Consider the following 24,083-nt stretch of genomic DNA (forward strand, 5'->3'; position numbering starts at 1 on the left):
TCTGTATTTAATAAAAGCATTATGATTTTCTTTTATCAGCTAATGAAAGAAAGCAAGTTACTTCAGCAAAACAAAGTTTTTTGTAAAGGTAAGAGAGTATATAGATTTTCTGTAGCACAATTACTCTGGCAGGTAAGATGGGACTCAAAGTAGCTTAGTTGATAGGTAATTCCTAGCTACTTTGAGTCCCATCTTACCTGCCAGAGTGATTGTGCTACAGTAAAAATATATATACTCTCTTACCTTTACAAAAGAAATGGAGTCAATATCATATTACCAACCACTCTTTATTATGAATTGTTGATTTGCCATGGATCTGCACTCCCAAACCTCCTCCCTTCTTTCATACAACAGATCCAAGTAGTCACCAGTCATTAATTGTCTATCTAGATGGTATGTGATCAATACTCAGTTATACTTTGACAGAAAAAAAAAAAAATCTTTCCACTTTTTACTAACAAAAATGACCTCAACAAATAGAAGGCTTAGAACAAAAAACTTTTGTACTTTTTTAGGGATGAGTAGGTGTGGGCATTTACTAACACTAGCTATCATATATGTTCTGGAAAGCGGAGAGTAATGTGAAAATCAAAAGCTCTGAGAAAGTTAAGAGACATCCATGAGTGATAGGATTATATAATATACATATTTTCAAGAAAACTTTTAAAAAATATATTAATATTTGTACATTTCTACCACTCCATTTTTATTATTCCTACTTAAAACAATCGTGTCTTGGAGATAATAAAAAATAACCCTAGCAAGATGGTATCCTACAAAAACTGCAGGTACAGTGTGCAGATTGTCTTTCCTGTCTCTTGGCTAATGTGGAACGTATCCAATTCTTCATTATCAAGTAATTTACTTCACCATACATTCAGAAAACTAAGATCATGGCATCTGGTCCATGGCACCACTTCATGGCAAATAGATGGGGAAACAGTGGCTGACTTTATTTTTTTGGGCTCCAAAATTACTGCAGATAATGACTGCAGCCTTGGAATTAAAAGACACTCCTTGTAAGGAAAGTTATGACCAACCTAGACAGCATATTAAAAAGCAGAGACATTACTTTGTCAACAAAGGTTTGTCTAGTCAAGGCTATGGTTTTTCCAGTAGTCGTGTATGGATGTGAGAGTTGGACTATAAAGAAAGCTGAGCAATGAAGCATTGATGCTTATGAACTGTGGTGTTGGAGAAAACTCTTGAGAGTCCCTTGGACTACAAGGAGATCCAACCAGTCCATCCTAAAGGAGATCAGTCCTGAGTGTTCATTGGAAGGACTGATGTTGAAGCTGAAACTCCAATACTTTGGTCACCTGATGTGAAGAGCTGATTCACTGGAAAAGACACTGATGCTGGGAAAGATTGAGGGTGGGAGGAGAAGGGGACGATGGAGGATGAGATGGTTGGATGGCATCACCAACTCAATGAATATGAGTTTGGGTAAACTTTAAGAGTTGGTGATGGACAGGGAAGCCTGGCGTGCTGCGGTTCATGGGGTTGCAAAGGGTCAGACACGACTGAGCAACTTAACTGAACTGAACTGAGGAATGAAACAGACTCCAAAGCCTACATCAAGAAATGGACTCTTAATTTTTTAATGCAATAGTCACTCTACATGGAAGAAAAATGCTCTAGACTGGTGGTTACTTGGGGGAAAACAAAAGATAATCTTTATTTACTCTGGGATTAAATAAACTATGCATTACCAAAAGAAATTCCTAAACAGGTATTTAATATCAGAAAAAATTCAAGGCTAGTTAAAGCTGTATTTTATTCATAAAAACAGGTCATTTGGGACTGAATAATATGTCTGGATACTTCAGGTATGAGAAATATGAGAGACACATAGTAGAAACTGGCAAAAGGAATCCTAACTAAATAGGGCTGAAATTCTTCCAAATGAATTAATCCCCTTCCTTAGGCTTTGTCTTCCTAATCTCTCCCTAAGGAATATTTGGCCGGGTCTAATATTTTATTACTTATAATCTTAAGTCCATACAGGGTGCTTTTTGATGTCACCTCTAATTATATTTACATACTGAAGTACACGTTACCAGTTATAAAGTTGTACTGACCTTTGTCATTTAAAAAAAAAAAAACAACTAAAAGCTAAAAAATGTGTTCAAAGGACTTTCACTTTCAATTGGCAGAAAATCTAGCCCAAACTCACTTTATAAAAGGAGCTGATTCACTCACTAAACTGAAATATATAGGAGAGGCCTGGTTTTCTCTCTGTCTCTCTCTTCTCCTTTGCTTCCTCTCTTCTTTCCTGTTTTCTCTCTTTTGCTCTCTCCACTGTTGCATCTCTTCCAGGTCTCCATCTGCCCTCATACTTATGCAGGTTTCCCATCACAAGCAGAAGATGGCTTCAGCATTCTCAGATCTCACATCTTCTAAGATTCAGTCTAGCAGGAGGGAGAATTCTCCAGTTTCTTTCCAGCATTTCTGGTGAGTGCTTGCTATCACTTCTGATAGGGTAATGTATACCATTACTGAACTCTCCATGGTTAAGATGAGGGAAATGAGGCATATGGATGTGTTTATAACTGAGTCACTCTACATTTCATTTCACTCCTGAACCCCATCTGTATTAGTTTCCTATGGCTGCTCTATAAAAAATTACCACCAACTTTGTTGGATTAATAGAACATGTTTATTCTCTTACAGTTCTGTAGGTCATAAATCCCGTGTTGATTTTGCTGGGCCAAAGTCATGCTCCCTCAGGAAACTCTAGGGAAGAATCCATTTGTGAGCCTTTTCCAGCTTCTGGAGCTGCACTCCTTGGCTCTTGGTCCCATCCTCTATCTTCAAGGCCTGCAGCCTAACATTATGCTCTAGTGGTCATATTGCCTTCTTCTTCTGTAATCAAATCTCTTACTGCCTCCCTCTCTTAATGAGATTTGTCATTACATTTAAGGCCCATCAAGGTAATGCAGGATAATTGCTCAGTCTCAAGATCCTTAACAATCATGTCTACAAAATCATTTTGCCACATAAAATAGCATTTACAGATTCCAGGAATTGAGACCTGGGTATCTCTGGGGGCCATTATTCAACCTACCACACACAATATAAGCATAAAAATGGAAAGAAGGGGAGAGAGAAACCCAAAAAATGTTAGGAAGAAAAGTAACAAGTATCTAACACTGATGTGTTTTAGAAGCTGGTTTTATTTGTTCCTTTGTCTTTTGTAATTATATTATCAAAGCAAGGGTCCTCCTTGTGCTTCTTATTTTAATTTAACATTAATGGCCAAATTATCAAGTGCATAGGTATATTTCCACTTATATTTAATGGATATTGGGAAGCTAGAGATCCAATTGTGGCCTGAACTTTAATTTGTTGTTGTTCAGTTGCTAACTCTTGTCCAACCTGTGACCCCATGACCTGCAGCACAATAGAATATTGTCTATTCTAGGGATAGTTTGGGCATTAGAAGTTTCTGCTCCTGCTTAGTCACTTTAGTCATGTCCGACTCTGTGCGACCCTATGGATTGTAGCCCACCAGGCTCCTCTGTCCATGGAATTCTCCAGGCAAGAATACTGGAGTGGACTGGCATGGCCCTCCTCCAGGGATCATCCCAACCCAGAGATCAAACTCAGGTCTCCTGCATTGCAGATAGATTCTTTACCACTGAGCACCAGAGAAGCTCCATAATATTAATTCCTTTCTTTGGCTCAAAATGGAACTGTGTTTGTTTACCTCAAGTAAGTGAATCAATTAAGATTTTTGGTCAAGTACAATAAGATATTATAGCTATAAAACAGGTCAGTTGATGATGAATGTGTTTTCTTTTCTGAAATACATGAAAAACTAGGTTAGCATCAATTACAGCTGATATTAAATAACATATTTTGTAGAATATCTTATGTTTGAACCTCCATATGTACCAAAAAAACACCTCTTCTTAAATTGGTTGTTTAGTGTGCCTTCTTTTGTGTGTTACTGGATTAAAAGCTTGCTTCTTCATTCCCTCAATGCAATCAAATTATTGCCTCCTCTCTTAGTTTTCAGACTGTCATAGGAAGATGGAACCTGTTTGTTTGGCTTGGAATTAAAATTTCCTATGCCTAAGCTTCCATGATCTTTGACTGATCTGCTTGAACAGAAGAATTAAAAAAAAATTATAAGAAGCAGAACTATGTTGTGAACGAGAATCATAAGATTTTGGTTTAAATCTTTATTTTGTCAAGTTACTAGTTATCAGATGTGAGACCTTGACAGAATTACTGCACCTCTCTGATCTTCCGATTCTTTTTTAATCCATAAAATGGGAGATGATAGTTATTATCTATGGCTACTTTCTGCCTCGAATGTGTAAAGCATAATATGTAGCACCTAATTTGGGGGTATTTTTCTTATCATTGTATTCATTCTATCACTTAGATATTGCTTAACTTATACTTTTATTCAAGTGTTTTGAAGGAACTGATACATCAATTAATAACAGTTAGTGAATAATTATTCTATGTGCTGTCCTTAGGGAGCCTTCAATCCTGCTATGTACAGTTTTTAGTAGAACCCATTAAAACTGTTTAATATCACCTAACAGAATACATATAAATATGTCTAACATAATTTAGCCACTATTTTAAATAATTAAACATATTTTAAAAAGCATTAGATGATAACATTCAGTAACTGAAAACAGCTTTAACTTTTGGACATGACTCAAGAAGATTTTAAGTGTAAAGTGAAAAACCAGATAATAAGGTCTGTCTTAGTGAGTGGCCTGGCAGATGAATTCAGCAATCTAGGCCAGATGCTAAAACTGGTAACACTTTGAAGAATTCTTCATCCCTGTGATTTGTGTATTTGCAGCTATCTCTCAGCCTCAAGTTTATCTTGAGGCATTATAAAATTATATGAAAATAGCTATATGAAGAGAAGCTTTAAAGAGAAACAGCTTGATTGTTTTTGTCTGTTTTAGGTTTCACACATAATTGAAAGAACACGGTATTCCATCCATGTTGTTGCACATGGCAGGATGTCATCCTTTTTTAAGGCTGAGTTTTATATATATATATATGCCATTTTCTGTATCCATTTATCTATTGACGACACGTAGGTTGCTTCTACATCTTGGAAGGGAGAGGGGTAGGGGAATGGGTAAATATGTATAAGAGGTTAAGAGGTACAAACTACTAATTATAAAATAAAAAAAGTCATAGGAATGTAATGTACATTACAGAGAATATAGTCAATACTATTATAATAACTTTGTATGGTGCATAATCTATAAAAGTATCAAATTACTATGTTGTATACCTGGAACTAATACAACATTGTAACTATACTTCAGTAAAAAATAAAGAAACAAAAAGATCAAACTGTGGCTCTGTGGTCATATTAGCAATAGCATAAGTCTAATTATGTTGGTTGGCATGTACTATCAATTACATAAGGCTTCCCAGTTAGCTCAGTGGGTAAACATACTGCCTGCAATACAGCAGACACATTGAGATGAGGGTTCGACCCCTGGGTCAGGAAGATCCTCTGGATGAGGGCACAGCAACCCAATCCAGTATTCTTGCCTGGAGAATCTTAGGGACAGAGGAGCCTGGTGGGATACAGTCCATAGGGTAGCAAAGAGTCGGATTCAACTGAAGCAACTGAGCACACACTGAGCTAAATGTATTGTGTTTAAAAAATTAACTCTAAAAGACAAATTCCCATTTATATTTTTCCCTTCTCTTCTCACTTTGAAGTTATACATTAAAAAATGAAAACATGAAACTCCAAATACTGGTATCAAAACCATTCAAATAATCAAATCTATATACAGAAAAGATTTTCTTTCTCTGACATTAACATTTACAGAAACAATGAAACTTTAGAGGCTTAAAAGAAAAGTAATCTATGTAGTTGGTTAGTCAGTTTTTACCCAAAAGATTGTGAGGAGGCAAATTTTGGTTAACAACCCTAAAATATATTAAAGTTTCTTTAATTTTGGAACCTCAGACTTCCAGTAAAGTAATATGGCATTCAGTGATCCTATTATACTCTCAACTAGTGCTTCTCCTAGTACTTCATGAGGTGCAGTAAGCCTTTAATGAATAAAGATGTGACTTTCTAAAATGACTAATACCTTTAATCTTAAAATGAAAACAACTGGCTGGCATTCCTCCATGAAGAGTACCATGTTCCAAAATTATAAAAAGAAAGAGAAGCTCAAATTAAGTTATTAGTTCCTGGTGAAAATTTAATGAAGTTGACATAAGTAACACTTCTTTTAGAAGAATAATTTTTGACTTACCTATTTGTTATTCCTAAGATCTGTAATTATTTGAACAGTTTTTGTAAAAGAGCCACTTGTATGGGGATATGCTGAGCCTTAGACAAAGAGTTTAATTTTTTTTTAATCAGCAGGAGTGAGAGAGATTTATGTCATCCAAAAGAGAAGGAAAACAAGCAAGCAAATCCATCCATTTTCCACAATAATACCTTTTTATTTATTAACAGCTATTGGGAAGGCTAGACCATCCATCTATAATTGAATTGTGTCTACTTTGTGGCATAAGGAAGGGTGAATCAGGAAACTTGCTTGGTTAATTTTAGCCTAGTAAGTTTTTGAAAGCGACTCAGAAGAAGTAAGGCCACACAGTTAAGTATTGATTTTCCTGTCTCAAATCAGAGACATAAATCATATGCCATGACTAAGTTCTTCCTGAAGATATCAATACTCTTCCCATAAGGCCATCAGTGGTTAAATATTTTGATCACTGAGGTGCAAAAATAGACACCAGGGCCAACTGAGTTGAGGAAGAAGTGGGTGTATCTTTTCTGATGAAATACTGCTTCTGTTAAACCTCTTGATCATGAAATACATCTAGAGCCATCTTCATTATGGTAACCAACACCCAGCTGCTAACCTGGCTACTGACATGTACAAGCACTGAGGGTAGGAAATGGATATACCAATATAAAAAAACAAATCTAAATAAATATAAAACACTTTTGTGAGTGCTTTGAAAATGCACTATCTTGTTTGGATAAATTTTTGTCATTTGTACCAACTATTCTTCTCTGTCTTTGGTCTTAGCATTTTATTTCTCAGGCACCAATATTTTTCATTACACACCTTGGGTCAAGAATAATTCTACAAGCTGAGCATACAGGAGTGCGCAAGACAGATGAGCTTCTTGCCCCTTAGAAAAAATATATAAACAAATCAATGAATTTCTGCAGATTGTCAGGAAATAGTGCTTAGATAAAGAATGGTCGAGAGACTCCTTCCAAAGAAATGTTCAAGAGAATTCTCCAAGGTTGTGCCAGCATTTGAGCAAGGACTTAAAAGAGGGTGGGTTTGAGTGAAGAAGTGGTGGACCAGTTTTCTTAGATCAGTTCAGTTCAGTTCAGTAGCTCAGTCGTGTCCGACTCTTCGCAACCCCATGAATCCCAGCACGCCAGGCCTTCCTGTCCATCACCAACTCCCGGAGTTCACTCAGACTCACGTCCATTGAGTCAGTGATGCCATCCAGCCATCTCATCCTCTGTCGTCCCCTTCTCCTCCTGCCCCCAATCCCTCCCAGCATCAGAGTCTTTTCCAATGAGTCAACTCTTCAAATGAGGTGGCCAAAGTACTGGAGTTTCAGCTTCAGCATCATTCCCTCCAAAGAAATCCCAGGACTGATCTCCTTCAGAATGGATTGGTTGGATCTCCTTGCTGTCCAAGGGACTCTCAAGAGTCTTCTCCAACACCACAGTTCAAAAGCATCAATTCTTCGACGCTCAGCCTTCTTCACAGTCCAACTCTCATATCCATACATGACCACAGGAAAAACCATAGCCTTGACTAGATGGACCTTTGCTGGCAAAGTAATGTCTCTGCTTTTGAATATGCTATCTAGGTTGGTCACAACTGTCCTTCCAAGGAGTAAGTGTCTTTTAATTTCATGGCTGCAGTCACCATCTGCAGTGATTTTGGAGCCCAAAAAAATAAAGTCTGACACTGTTTCCACTGTTTCCCCATCTATTTCCCATGAAGTGATGGGACCGGATGCCATGATCTTTGTTTTCTGAATGTTGAGCTTTAAGCCAACTTTTTCACTCTCCACTTTCACTTTCATCAGGAGGCTTTTTAGTTCTTCTTCACTTTCTGCCATAAGGGCGGCAGCATCTGCGTATCTGAGGTTATTGATATTTCTCCTGGCAATCTTGATTCCAGCTTGTGCTTCTTCCAGTCCAGCGTTTCTCATGATGTACTCTGCATATTAGTTAAATAAGCAGGGTGATAATATACAGCCTTGAGGTACTCCTTTTCCTATTTGGATCCAGTCTGTTGTTCCATGTCCAGTTCTAACTGTTGCTTCTTGACCTGCATACAGATTTCTCAAGAGGCAGGTCAGGTGGTCTGGTATTCCCATCTCTTTCAGAATTTTCCACAGTTTATTGTGATCCACACAGTCAAAGCAGAAATAGATGTTTTTCTGGAACTCTCTTGCTTTTTCTATGATCCAGTGGATGTTGGCAATTTGATCTCTGGTTCCTCTGCCTTTTCTAAAACCAGCTTGAACATCAGGGAGTTCACGGTTCATGTATTGCTGAAGCCTGCCTTTGAGAATTTTGAGCATTGCTTTACTAGCATGTGAGATGAGTGCAATTGTGCGGTAGTTTGAGCATTCTTTGGCATTGCCTTTCTTTGGGATTGGAATGAAAACTGACCTTTTCCAGTCCTGTGGCCACTGCTGAGTTTTCCAAATTTGCTGGCATATTGAGTGCAGCACTTTCACAGCATCATCTTTCAGGATCTGAAATAGCTCAACTGGAATTCCATCACCTCCACTAGAAGGGAGGAATAATGTCCTGATTTGGAAAGCATCTTGGCAAGGATGAAGAACTGAAGAAAAATCTGAGTGTATCTGGAAAGTTGTACTAGAGAGGTAGTCAGAATTCATACCTGAAAGGCCTCTTAAGCCAATTTAAGGAGTCTGGATTTTATTCGAAAAGCATTCATTATGGAGCTATTATATATTTTATGACAACATTCTGCTTAGAGTAATCCAATAGTTAAAATTTTTAAAAAGCTTTGAAGGTATTATTCCTTAAGTAACTTCAAAATGGAGTTGTTCAATCTAAATTTGTTTTATATTTAATGACTTTCAAAAGAAAATGACTATGTAAATCTCAGAAATTATATGTTTCAGGATTTTTCAAGAGAACTTTGGAATTCCTGGGGGATGTGTTCTGGTGATTCTTCCAGAAGAAGAGACAAGTTGGCAGAGAAGGACAGAGGATGAATCCTGGTAAGTGATTCTTACGAATAAGGGAACATGCACTTTCTCATCAGCCTGGATTCCTTTTTTTTTCCTCTATATCCTCTCACACATTTCACAATCAAGTTCACAGAGATTGGCTTAGCTTTATGTAGAGCTTTCAGAATAATGGGTATTTGGTTTTGAAAGATCCTTATAGTTCCTCTTCACAGATATTTGTAATGAACAGAAACTTGTTATTTTCTCAAAATATTCTGACAGTAGATTCTCTAACACTCCCCTCCAGCCCAAATGCACAAATATGCAGTCTCACATTTTTTTCCATCAGAGCAGAGTGGAGTCAGGAAGTTCGTAGTAATTTGCAGACATATACCATCAGCTAACACATCACTGCAAGCAGAATACCCCTGAGGCAGGAAGGAACAGATGCTGATCACTGGGGTGAGGATGTGGAAAGGGCTTAGTGACTGAACTGACCCAGCAAACTTTCAGCACAAGGAATGAAGGCTTACTGGATATAGGGGTTATTTTTTCTTATAGATACTAAATAAATGGAGTAAGGGATGTGATTTCAGTTTGTTTATTGAAATATGGTTTTAAGAATTTTATGTAATGCCTTATCAGATGGAGATATCAAGGTAGTTTCAAGCTTCCACATTGGCTGGGATATTTTATTTAAACTAAGAAAGAGCTAGAGACTAAAGGATTGTCTATATTTGAGGTACAAATCAGTTTCTGTTTCAGTCTATTAGGATATTATTTCAATATTGGTTTTCCTAGTAAAGCATCTTGTTTTCTCCTATATTTGATTTCTTAAGCATGGTAAATATACTTGGTCTAAGAGAATTTTTCTTATCTCACAATTGCATTAAAAGTTAATATTTTAAAATAAATTGAATATTTGAAGTAAAGTATGCAGTCTTTTCTAATAAAAAATGTCTGAAACAGTGTCCATTTGGCTTCAAGATTGAAAATAATGTTACATCAGCAGCATAGCTTCCAGTAAGATTTATTAGAATGTTTGGTTAGCAGGAAATATCAGTTTACTAGATTTGTATTTATAGAATGAAATGCCAGTATTTACACTGAAAATAAATGATACCAAACACATCCTATACTCATGTGTTACTTTTCCACACTGTTTTTCTACCACTTTATGGCAAAATTTCTTCCCCTTCTGGAATAATCTACCTAAATTTGATCTGCCTGAGAACATTCCTGAAATAAGAGGGTTGTCCTTTCCCCTTTCATAATTGTCTTCCCACTGAATTGCTTTTCTTATAATCACTCTTCTCATCCATCTTGAATCTTCCTAGGGTGCATCGTCCCAAGGAAGAAAAATCTCCAACACACAAAGGAATATTTTAATATATTGGTGTTGGTATTGAGAGAGTGGATTGCTCCAGACTCAGTTTAAACAATTCTTTCACAATGTAAGTTGTTGCCAATGATTTGATCTCAGCAAATATGGAGGAACCAAATAAATTGCCACTAACAGATTGTTAGAAATGTTTATGACGGATATCTAGGTTGCTTCCATGTACAGGGAGGGAGGAGGGAGGAGGTTTCAGGATGGGGAACACGTGTATACCTGTGGCGGATTCATGTTGATATATGGCAAAACCAATACAATATTGTAAAATTTAAAAATAAAATAAAATTTAAAAAAAAAGAAATGTTTATGACGTACTACTCTGATTTTAGGGTATAATTTTGAAAGAGTTCAGAGAATTGAGGAACACCGCTCTAACAAAAATCCTTCTGTACTCATGTACTTAATTTATATGAATAATTTTTTTTCAGCATTTGCCTTCTCCCTCAAACAAAATTGAAAAGGAAAACTAGGGATAAAATTGAAGCTGAACTTATTTAAGTTTAAGAAGCAACTCACATCTTAAAATCATTTTCAATAAAATTATACTTTATGTTGAATATTACCCTGTCAAAACTTATTTCCCATTATTGTTATGAATAATTATATGATTTTACTATTGTAAATGTAATTTAATCCTGAAAATATATTTTAACATTTAGGGCATTATGGTCACAGGAAATGCTACTACTACTACTAAAACTAATAACAAAGCCTTAAATGGAAATTTGCATATACATACATATATACATATTTTAAAAATATTTTTTCTACAGTCTTTAAAAACATTTATCTATTTATTAAGATTTGGCTGTGCCAAGTCTTAGTTGCCTCACATGGGATTTTCTGTCTACACTAAGGCATGAAGGATCTTTAATTGCAGCATGTGGGATCTGTTTCCCTGACCTTGGATTGAACCTGGGCTCCCTGCATTGGGAGTATGGAGTATTAGCCAGTGGACCACCAGAGAAGCTCCTACATGTATATTTTCAGTGTAGCAAAATATGCTGAGATGGCCAATAAAATACTTTAAAGCATAGGTTTATATTACACAAAAAAATTCTGCCAAGGATATGTAAAGTTTTCATGTAATGAAATGTAAAGTTTTCAACAGTTAAACAGCAAGTTCATTTATCATTTAAAGGGATGATATTATGACCACATCACAAGTTGTTAAGACATTAGGAGACCATTACATTGGAAATAGTAATGCAACAGTTGATTTTAGATATTTACAATATACCAGAAGTCATACCCTTGGCAACCATTTAAAACAATTATGAAAAAGTTTAGAAGTCAACTTAAAGACATTTATGATGATACAAAGTTTTTCAAAATTCTCAGAGATTGTAAGCAAAGTTTTTTTGGAAAAAACAGATGGACAAAACTATGAAACCTCTTTTAAAAGAATAGCAATCTGGCCGAAACAATTTTTATTAGAAGGGAAGTTGACACAACCAGGACCTGAAAGCCAAAATCCTTACAATGGCCTATGGGGCCCATTCCTATGTCTGAGATCTTCCCTTTCCTACCATTTTTTCCCCCAATCACTCCACATTAGTGAGACTGTGGTCCTTGTTTTACTTCAGACATGCTAGACAGGTCCTGCCTCTGACTTTCAAATTGCTGACTCCCCCTACCTGAGACACTGTTTCCCCAGATCTCCTTCAAGTCATTGTCTTCTACTCATGGGCTTCTCTGTAGCATCTGACATAAAATTGCAATAGCCTCAATCCCAGCTCTCCCCAGCTTAATTTTTTCCCATACCATAATACTCTTTATGCACATAGTACATTTCATACACAATGGAATTGAATTATTTATTAAGTTTTTAGTCTCTACCCTTCTAGAATGCAAGCCCCATGGAAGCAGAGGTTTTGTCATTGCTCATAGCTCTATTTCCAGTACCTAAAACAGCCCCTGGAACTTAGTAGTAGGCATTAAATAAAAGATGTTGCATAGATGAGTATGCAAGTTGTTTCTAAGATTCATGGCCTCCATGTCAAAGGCTTTTTTAGAAGGAAATGACAAAACTTCCTATAAAATTTTCTTGTCGCTGTCAGTAGAAATAATGGGAGTCTATCATAACAGATTAAGGAACCAAGGAAATAAGCTATCCTTATTCCCTATTAGTCATTTATTATAGATGTAATTTGTCTTCACAACTAACAAGATCACAAAGAAACTTACATTCACTCCTTTATTCAGTCTGTCAGTTAATTAAGGAACATTTGTTCAGCATCTGTTGGCTACCGTGCCGCTGGGGCAAAGGCAAATAGAAATTTGCCCCTGCTCACCATCCCTAGGACAGCACAGATTATAAAATAGAGCACTTTTAATTTTCCCAATGTATTTTTCTTGAAAATGTTTTTTAATTAAAAATAATATAGCCTTACCTACATTTATCTGTAAATTCAATGTACTCAACAGGAATTTCATGAAATTTGATGAGGTGATGACATAGTGGCGTAAATGAACCAAAGGCCAAGAATAACCAATATATTCTGAAAGAGAGGGAAGAATCTGTATCAATAAGCTCTACATCCAATGTCAAGACTTATTATCAATCTATAGTAATTAAGTATGGTATTGACAGAGGGATAGGTAAAAACAATAATGAAATATAATGGACCACCCTGTGTATATAGAACTTTGCAATATGACAGAAATGGTACTATAGATTAGTTGAGAAAGGATAGATTCCTCCATAGATGACTAGATTATTAAAATATCGATTAAAGTGTTGCTCTTATTATGAAAATAACTCTATTCTTCCACCCAAAGAAATTCCAGATAGTCTAAAGACTGAAACTTAAAAGAAAATTTTAATAATGCTTAAAAGAAAATTTCAGAGAATATATTTACGATCTTATAGTATAAAAAAGATTTATTTCAAAAAGGACTAAAGGAAGACAGTAATGTAAAAGAAAAGATGGGTTTACTACTAAAGCTATCGTTGTTGTTATTTAGATGCTACGTCATGTCCAACTCTTTCATGACCTCATGGACTCTAGGGTCCTCTGTCTGTGGGATTTCTTAGGCAAGAATACTAGAATAGGTTACAATTTCCTTCTCTGGGGCTTCCTGACTCAGGGATGAACCTGAATCTCCTGCATTGGCAGGTGGATTCTTTACCACTAAATCACCAGGGAAGCCCCAAAGCTATTGTGTGTGTATGTGTGTGTGTTAGCTGCTCAGTCATGTTCAACCTTGTGTGACCCCCCATGGACTGTAGCCCACAAGGCTCCTCTGTCCATGGAAGTCTCCAGGCAAGAATACTGTAGTGGGTAGCCATTCCCTTCTCCAGGGGATCTTCCTGACCCAGGGATCAAACCCAGGTCTCTTGCATTGCAGGAAGATTCTTTACCATCTGAGCCACCAGGGGAGCCCAAAGCTATCATAAAATAAATACAAAAGATAAGCACAGAAGGGAAAGATACACTTGCTTTTATATAAGGAATCAATGCTTATTATATGTTGTGTATTTATAATATGTAATTTATATCAATCAATAAGAAAAATACCCCCAAATCAATAAATGGACAAAGCATAAATTGAGAGACTGTTATCCAAGTTACCAATAAACAAATAAAAAATGCTCATGCTCAGAAATGAAACAGAATGTTCAAATCAAATCAGCTAACAGCAAAACATTTCATATTCATTAGACTGGCAAAAATTTAAGTCTAATAATGCCAAGTATTGAAGGAAATGTGGAATAAATTTCACATAATGTTGATTGGTGGTGAAGTTGGTCGAAAACCCAAGGAGAGCAATTTGAATATATGTAATTAGTTCAAAGCATTCAGACACCTTGATTTGACAACTTCTTAGTATATCCCTTGGATAAACTCCTGCGTAGGTACACAAGGAATCATACATAGGCATGCTCATTGTGGCTTCCTAATACAATGATATATTAGAAATAATCAATCAACAAGAGACCGGATGAATGATATCTTATTTTCACATGGAATATGAAAACGAAGTTAAATAGACAAAGTAGATCCATATGTGTCAAAAATGATAAAAATTAATGAAAAAAGCAAGTGAGAGTAAAATGTCTACAACCCACAATTCAATGCTATGTTGCTTACAGTTATAGGGATATTATAAAGATGGGTAGATTGAAATTACCACCAATTTCTCCCAGTTCCAAAACTCCATAACACTCCATACACAATATATGTCTTGTTTATTTGTGTTCCTGGGTAGTTTTTTCAAGCTTTTATAATAATTCAAAAGACAGAAACAGTAACCTTCTTCCTTTGAAATTCTTCCCATATCATGGTTTTAATTAATATCTGTAAATGCACCCCCTTTGCCCCAATCTATCTCCCTGTCCCAGATTGCTCCTTTGCTCCTTTGGATATCAGAGCTGTGCATTGCGCTAGTTCCCTAGACATTTCCACTTAGATGCCTGCCATGTACCTAGAACTTAACAAGGGAAAGGCAGAACTCATTTTTCCTCACCGTCCTTGCTCCTTGTCTGCCTCAGGTTCCTATCTCAGAGAATGGCTCAGCCATCTAACAGATTACTCGGTGAACACAATCCCCACCTCTGCCCTGTTTCCCAGAACCCACATCCAATTACAAAATAACTTTCAATCCCACTTGTCATATATTTATTTCAGCCTTCCTTTTCTCACCATTCCAAAAGTGCAACCATGCCCAAGCCTCCTTGTCTTCAGGACAGATTATTATCACAGCCTGTTAACTACTCATCTACCCCCCACATAGCAGCTAAAGAGCAAACTTAACTGCAAATTTTGAGTGCCATGCTTCTAATATGCAAACCTGCCCTTGGTATGTCCCCAGCTTAAAATCTTGCCATGGTACCTACTTGTTCTTAGGATAAAGGTCAACGTCTCAATATAGTTACAGGGTTCTTTCTAATATAATGGTTGCCTCTTTTGCCTCCCTATATTTTTTCACTGTGCCTTCCTCTTCTACTCAGCATTCCAGCTTAAGAATTTCTTTTAATTTCTTCTTTAGGTATGTTTTCTCTGGCATCTAGGACTTTATTCATGTGATGCTATTTACTCATTCTCCATGTTTATCTAGTTAACTTCTGCCCACTCTATATATTGTTTCTTTCCAGTCCCTAGTCTGAATTATATCATAACCCTCCTCTGTGCTGTTCTTAGATGGGTGTCTAAGGGCTGTCACAGATGGATGCACAGGTTGTACACTGTTCAACTCTAATGGACGCTCTTCACATTATGGTCTATGTGAAGAATGCCCCTGAAGTTGTGCACATGTGGTGGTCATGTCTATCATATCTCTATCACAGCAGGCAATTACATTACAGTGCATTAGTGTAACTGCCTGCTGACTTGTCTTTCTCAGTGTTTTGCTGAGTAGACAGGGGACATCACATCTGAGACTGCCGCTGCTGCTGCTGCTAAGTCACTTCAGTCGTGTCCAACTCTGTGCGACCCCACAGACGGCAGCCCACCAGGCTCCCCCGTCCCTGGGATTCTCCAGGCAAGAACACTGGAGTGGGTTGCCATTTCCTTCTCCAATGCATGAAAGTGAAAAGTGAAAGTGAAGTTGTTCACTGCTCCTAAGTCGCTTCAGTCGTGTCGGACTCTGCGACCCCATGGATGCAGCCCACCAGGCTCCTCCATCCATGGGATTTTCCAGGCAATAATACTGGAGTAGTGTGCCATCACCTTCTCAGACATCTGAGACTAGAAGTCAATAAATAAAAAAAAGAAAACTACATTGATTCTTCACCTTTGTCATGAGGTCATATAGGGATATATCCTCTATGTATACACCAGGACCTCATCTCAGGGGAGGAAACAGAAATGATAGGCCACCTAAGAGAAACTGAAAATCTTTATCCAAGACAGAATGAATGCTTCCTAAAAGACATAAAACTAAGTATCTAAGCAATGAAATCTAAGCTCCATGATAGCAGAGATTTTTGTTTGTTTGCTTCCATTTGATCCACGCTGATTCCTCTGACTCTAGAAGAGAGTCTTACACCTAGTAGTCCTGAAGAAAGGCTTTCTGAATGAATGAAGGAGTCATTTGTTTCATGATTATTATTGTAGATTATACTTCAGCTGGATTGAGGACCCATGAAGAATACTAGAGTGGAGCTTGACACACATCCATGTTGCTGTATTTTGTTCAACCAAAGGCCCTTCTACATGTAACAGGTTAAGAAATTGCTATTCTTTAGCATCAGGCATCTTTGTAAGGTTCTTTAATTCATTTGGGGACAAGGCAGAAGAAACAGGGGGAAACCTCATGGGGAGTAGAGTCAGAAGGAAGGTAAATACACTCTTTAAATTGCCTGGATTTTTAACAAATAACATTTATATAGCATCTTACAAACCCACAGAACTTCCACAAACATGCTCTCTGCTCCTCACCAGGGAAAGCAGAGACCAACCAAGCAGCCACTTCCTTCCTGTCAGGATAAGACAGAATCTCTCTACCCTGAATAGAGTTCCTGTTAAAACTTTCTTTCACATCTTAAAGGCCATAAATGAAAACTTAATCATCAAGATCTGTCTGTGTTTATATTGAAGGAAGTTTTCTTAAAGAAGTGTCTTAAAGAAGAAACAGAAAAAATAAAAACTTTTATGGAACTGGGTTATTAGGTTAAAGTGTCATAATTTCTTTTCCTTAAAAACCTAGGATTCCTTGAAAATGTGCTGAGACTCATGGATGTATTAAAAAGGGTTGCCTCTAGATAGTTTAGTGACAGTTTAGATTTCTTTTGTATTTCTTTTTAAAAAATACCATTGATTCTAGTCTTTCCTCCTTTCCCATTCCTAACTACATATTTAAATTCACTCTATGGTGATGTATTTGTTTCCAAGTGTAATTGAAATGTAAACCAAAAAGATAATGAATAATGGAATTGCTTGGTCAAGTTTCTATTTTAAACATTTTAAAATTATATGGCTTTAAATATTAGGAAACTCCTGGGTCAGTTTTTCCTTTACGCCACTCTCGTTAGTGTGAACGGTTACTGTTACGTGTCCTTTTTAACACAGATTTTGAAGAATGGATTTCTTTTAAGGGGAGTACACTGTATGTAACAATTCAATAATGGGTTACATGTTTGGGGAAATATGATCTTACTTGTTATACCTTAATTTAGTTCATGTTCAGTAATATTTCACTCAGTTTATTTGATCTTGGCACAATTTGAAGAGATAAATGAGATAAACATGGTTTAATGCCAGCCTAAACAAATTCTTTTGATATGTATCTCTGGTAAAATGTAACTTGTGACTGGGTGATGATACAATGTCACAGTGTCAGAATAGTTCTTATTAGCTTTTAAACTGTGCTGCTCCAGACTAACTGGTGCCTTACGCAGAGAATCATTTCTCAGAGCAACCATTGCTGCACATCCATTCTTAATGAGATTGGGCAATGTAGCCATTTACTGATGGTGCAAGTAGATTTAGTCTTCTCTATTGTTCATAATTGTGACAAGTAAACATACATTTATTTCTCCCTGCTTCCATTCAAAAATTGCATAATATTGAAGTGCACACTTGTCTTAATTCACTTACTTCTATGATGTATTGTAATGAACTAATTTTTAAAGCTTTTGCCCAACTATAACTCCAGCTGTTTTCACTGAGAGAAGTTTCTATACCGAATCTAGCATCTATCTTCAATTTCTATATTAACAGCTCTCCCTGAAAGGTTAATTTTGCCATCAATATTACTAAGGCTCTAATTAACTGCCTCTCAGCTGCCTGGAAAATCCCATGGGCGGAGGAGCCTGGTAGGCTGCAGTCCGTGGGGTCGCTAAGAGTCAGACACGACCGAGCGACTTCACTTTCACTTTTCACTTTCATGCATTGGAGAAGGAAATGGCAACCCAATCCAGTGTTTTTGCCTGGAGAATCCCAGGGACGGGGGAGCCTGGTGGGCTGCCGTCTATGGGGTTGCACAGAGTCGGACACGACTGAAGCGACGCAGCAGCAGCAGCAGCAGCAGCAGCAGCTGAACGTTGGTTTAGTTGTTGAAAGCAGAGTATGACTGCTACTGTAAGCTGCCATCCCATAGCAGTCTTCATGATGACATTTGGAAGGGTAACAAATTTGCTTCCAATTCAAAAGATGCCCTGGTAGCAAAAGGCCTTCATTCTAAAGCTTTCTTCCCCTGGATACCAATATCTTTAGAAAAGAAGGGCAACTTAGGACCTAGCCCCTGATATTGAAGATGAGAAGCTGCAGGGGCAATGAGATTCTCCGAGTGCTCCTAAGCAACCAGGGGAAAGGAAGTGAAAGGCTGGAAGAGGAAGCCATAGGACTAAGCATATTAACTGCTTTATAGACCCCAAAACTATTACCCACGTGGGAGGCATATTTCTGTTGTTATTATTGATTGTTGCCTGTTTTACCCATAGCTCATGTGTTTTCTTGGTAAAGAAAGAAGAAGAAAAAAGAGAACTTAACCAGATAAGCAATAATGAAACTAGATTTCTTCATTTACCTCCCATTTCAAAATAAGTTGTATAAAAAGGCAATATTTCACAATCTAAAGAATTTCACAATCTAAAGAATCAAAAGAGTGTGGATGCATTCTTTTAATAATAATTGGCAGGTGTTACAGATTATCAGTGAATTGTTACCTAATGGGGAAAAGCCCAGTTTTATTTTTGAAAAACTAAACCAAAATCTCATTGTGAGGTTGCTGCTCAAAGACACAATGTTTATGAAAGTTTTTCAGTATAGATAATTTGTGCTTTGATGTTTGCTGCTGCTGCTGCTAAGTCGCTTCAGTCGTGTCTGACTCTGTGCGACCCCATGGACTGCAGCCCACCAGGCTCCTCCGTCCATGGGATTTTCCAGGCACGAGTAATTGGAGTGGGTTGCCATTGCTTTGATGTTTAAGCACTACTAAAAGCACCGTGACTTTTTATGGAATATCTTTTAGAAATTGAACCCTGTAAACAAGACATCCTGGTGTTGCTTTTGAGAGTGAAGCTATAATAAAATCAAATACATGCCCAAAGAGCTAAAAATTAATGTTTCAAAGAGGTACAATTGCAGTCTAAAAATTTTGATAACTTCAATAATTCTAAAGCTCCAACATTAGAGAAAACATTAGAATATCCAGAAGTTTCTGCAGAATTTCTTGCAATATATTGGCCCTTATGATGAAGTGATGTGAAAAGAAAGTCCTCCAATGTGAGAGTTATCTTGGAGTGAATAGCCAAGCCTGTACATCCTCTAACATCATTATCTCTTAGTTTATCTTCTGAGAATAACCATTCACAATATGAATTATCTTTTCTACAAAGAACCACAGTTGTTGATTGTGTTTTGATGTAGTTTTTAGGTTTAGATTGGATTCAAGTTTGATCACTGCAGCATCATTCATTCATTCATTCATTCAATAAACATGTTTTGAATCGCTGCTGCTGCTATTTAATCACTAAGTGTGTCAGATTCTTGTGACTGCATAGACTGTAGCCTGCCAGGCTCCTCTGTCCATGGTATTAATTACCTGATGTTTAATTTGTTTCATGAATTATGAAAACATTAGACATAAAATATAAAAGAAGCTCTGTAGCCATGACAAATAAATAAATTGTACACAATTTCTAAGCATGATCTACAAATAATTAGCATTGTATTTCTTATTAAAATATAAAGCATTCAGTTTGCCTAATTATGAAATTCAGTGTCTTTCTGAAAAGAAAACTAAACTCTTTCTTTACTTCCCATTTGTAATGACATGGTTGTTGGTTTAAATTTTCTTACATCAGTAATAGCTTTCATGCCTCTTCCTAGTGTGAGATATAGATTCCCAATTAAATTTCAAGTTAATTTAATTATTATAGTAAATAAATGAGCAGTGATCAGTTAGGATTAAGTTTAGATTAATGGATGGAGAAATTTGATATAGTACAGATGTAGCAAGAAGATTAGAAAATAGAGAATAATATTTTCAGCAAAACTGACATTTTCTTCTTATTACTATTTTAAAATATCAAAGGAAGTAACTAGTAAGCAGTCAAATGTTTCTGGAAATTCACAAGACCATTTAAATGCTGTAATGCAATGAAGGGGATCATAAACAAAATGAAAAAAAAAAACCTGTAGAATGGGAGAAAATATTTGCAAATAAGCAACCAATAAGGGATAATCTTCAAAATATACAAACAACTCATTCATAGACTGCCATTGTTTTTCATGCCGAAGAAATAATATAAGACTCTAAACTCAGCAGAATTCTATGCAGAATAAATGATATGCTTTTTTAAATAATATAAATTTATTTATTTTAATTCAAGGAGAAGGAAATGGCAACCCACTCCAGTGTTCTTGCCTGGAGAATCCCAGGGATGGGGGAGCCTGGTGGGTTGCCGTCTATGGGGTCGCACAGAGTCGGACACGACTGAAGCGACTTAGCAGCAGCAGCCTCAATTACTTTACAATATTATAGTGGTTTTGCCATTCATTGACATGAATCCACCACGGGTGTACATATGTTCCCCATTCTGAACCCCACTCCCACTTCCCTCCCCATCCCATCCCTCTGGGTCATCCCAGTGCACCAGCCCCAAACATCCTGTATCATGCATCGAACCTGGACTGGCAATTCGCTTCACATATGATAATATACATGTTTCAATGCCATTCTCCCAAACCATCCCACCCTCTCCCTCTCCCAGAGTCCAAAAGACTGTTCTATACATCTGTGTCTCTTTTGCTGTCTCACATATAGGGTTATCGTTACCATCTTTCTAAATTCCATATATATGCGTTAGTATACTGTATTGGTGTTTTTCTTTCTGGCTTACTTCACTCTGTATAATAGGCTCCAGTTTCATCCACCTCATTAGAACTGATTCAAAAGTATTCTTTTTAATGGCTGAGTAATATTCCATTGTGTATAGGTACCACAGCTTTCTTATCCATTCATCTGCTGATGGACATCTAGGTTGATTCCGTGTCCTGGCTATTATAAACAGTGCTGCGATGAACATTGGAGTACAACACGTGTCTCTTTCAATTCTGGTTTCCTCGGTGTGTATTCCCAGCAGTGGGATTGCTGGGTCGTATGGCAGTTCTATTTCCAGTTTTTAAAGGAATCTCCACACCGTTCTCCAGAGTGGCTGTACTAGTTTGCATTCTCACCAACAGTGTAAGAAGGTTCCCTTTTCTCCACACCCTCTCCAGCATTTATTGCTTGTAGACTTCTGGAGAGCAGCCATTCTGACTGGCATGAAATGGTACCTCATTGTGGTTTTGATTTGAATTTCTCTGATAATGAGTGATATTAAGCATCTTTTTCATGTATTTGTCAGTCATCTGTATGTCTTCTTTGGAGAAATGCCTGTTTAGTTCTTTGGCCCATTTTTTGATTGGGTTTCATTGGGTATTTTTCTGGAATTGAGCTGCAGGATTTCTTGTATATTTTTGAGATTCTTTGTCAGTTGCTTCGTTTGCTATGATTTTTTTCCCATTCTGAAGGCTGTATTTCACCTTGCTTATAGTTTCCTTCATTGTGCAAAAGCTTTTAAGTTTAATTAGGTCCCATTTGTTTATTTTTGCTTTTATTTCCATTACTCTGTGAGGTGGGTTATAGAGGATCCTGCTGTGATTTATGTTGGAGTGTTTTGCCTATGTTTTCCTCTAGGAGCTTTATAGTTTCTGGTCTTACATTTAGATTTTTAATCCATTTTGAGTTTATTTTTGTGTATGCTGTTATAAAGTGCTCTAGTTTCATTCTTTTACAAGTGGTTGACCAGTTTTCCCAGCACCACTTATTAAAAAGATTGTCTTTTCTCCATTGTATATTCTTGCCTCCTTTGCCAAAGATAAGGTGTCCATTAGGGCATGGATTTATCTCTGGGCTTTCTATTTTGTTCCATTGATCTATATTTCTGTCTTTGTGCCAGTACCATACTCTCTTGATGACTGTAGCTTTGTAGTAGATCGTGAAGTCAGACAGGTTGATTCCTCCATTCTTCTTTCTCAAGATTGCTTTGGCTATTCAAGGTTTTTTGTATTTCCATACAAATTGTGAAATTATTTTTTCTAGTTCTCTAAAAAATACCATTGGTGGCTAGGGCAGAAATAAGTGCAAAAGGAACAAAAGAGACCATAGCAAAAATCAACAAAGCTAAAAGCTGGTCTTTGAGAAGATAAATAAAATTGAAAAACCATTAGCCAGACTCGTCAAGAAACAAAGGGAGAAGAATCAAATCAACAAAATTAGAAATGAAAATGGAGAAATCACAATAGATAACAGAAATACAAAGGATCATAAGAGACTACTATCAGCAACTATATGCCAATAAAATGGGCAACTTGGAAGAAATAGACAAATTCTTAGAAAAGTACAACTTTTCAAAACTGAACCAGGAAGAAATAGAAAATCTTAACAGATCCATCACAGGCACAGAAATTGAAACTGTAATCAGAAATCTTCCACCAAACAAAAGCCCAGGGCCAGATGGCTTCCCAGCTGAATCCTACCAAAAATTTTAGAGAAGAGCTAACACCTATCCTACTCAAACTTTTCCAGAAAATTTCAGAGGAAGGTAAACTTCCAAACTCATTCTATGAGGCCACCATCACCCTAATACAAAAAACAGACAAAGATGCCACAAGAAAATAAAGCTACAGGCCAATATCACTGATGAACATAGATGCAAAAATCCTTAACAAAATTCTAGCAAACAAAACTCAACAACATATTAAAAAGATCATACATCATGACCAAGTGAGCTTTATTCCAGGGATGCAAGGATTCTTCAATATGCACTAATCAATCAACATTATACACCACATTAACAAATTGAAAGATAAAAGCCATATGATTATCTCAATAGATGCATAAAAAGCCTTTGACAAAATTCTACATCCATTTATGATAAAAAAAAAAAAAACCCTCCAGAAAGCAGGAATAGAAGGAACATACCTCAACATAATAAAAGCTATATATGACAAACCCACAACAAACATTATCCTCAATGGTGAAAAATTGAAAGATTTCCCCTAAACTCAGGAACAAGACAAGGTTGCCCACTCTCACCACTACTATTATACAACATAGTTTTGGAAGTTTTGGCCAAAGCAATCAGAGTAGAAAGAGAAATAAAAGGAATCCAGATTGGAAAAGAAGTAAAACTCTCACTGTTTTGCAGATGACATGATCCTCTACATAGAAAACCCTAAAGATTCCACCAGAAAATTCAGTTCAGTTCAGTTCAGTTCAGTCACTCAGTCATGTCTGACTCTGTGTGACCCCAGGAATCACAGCACATCAGGCCTCCCTGTCCATCACCAACTCCTGGAGTTTACTCAAACTCATATCCATTGAGTTGGTGATGCCATCCAGCCATCTCATCCCCTGTCATCCTCTTCTCCTCCTGCACTCCATCCCTTCCAGCATCAGGGTCTTTTCCAATGAGTCAACTCTTCACACGAGGTGGCCAAAGTATTGGAGTTTCAGCTTTAGCATCAGTCCTTCCAAAGAACAAATAGGACTT

This window comes from Bos mutus, chromosome 1, assembly GCF_027580195.1.
Source record: "Bos mutus isolate GX-2022 chromosome 1, NWIPB_WYAK_1.1, whole genome shotgun sequence".
Classification (NCBI taxonomy): Eukaryota; Metazoa; Chordata; class Mammalia; order Artiodactyla; family Bovidae; genus Bos; species Bos mutus.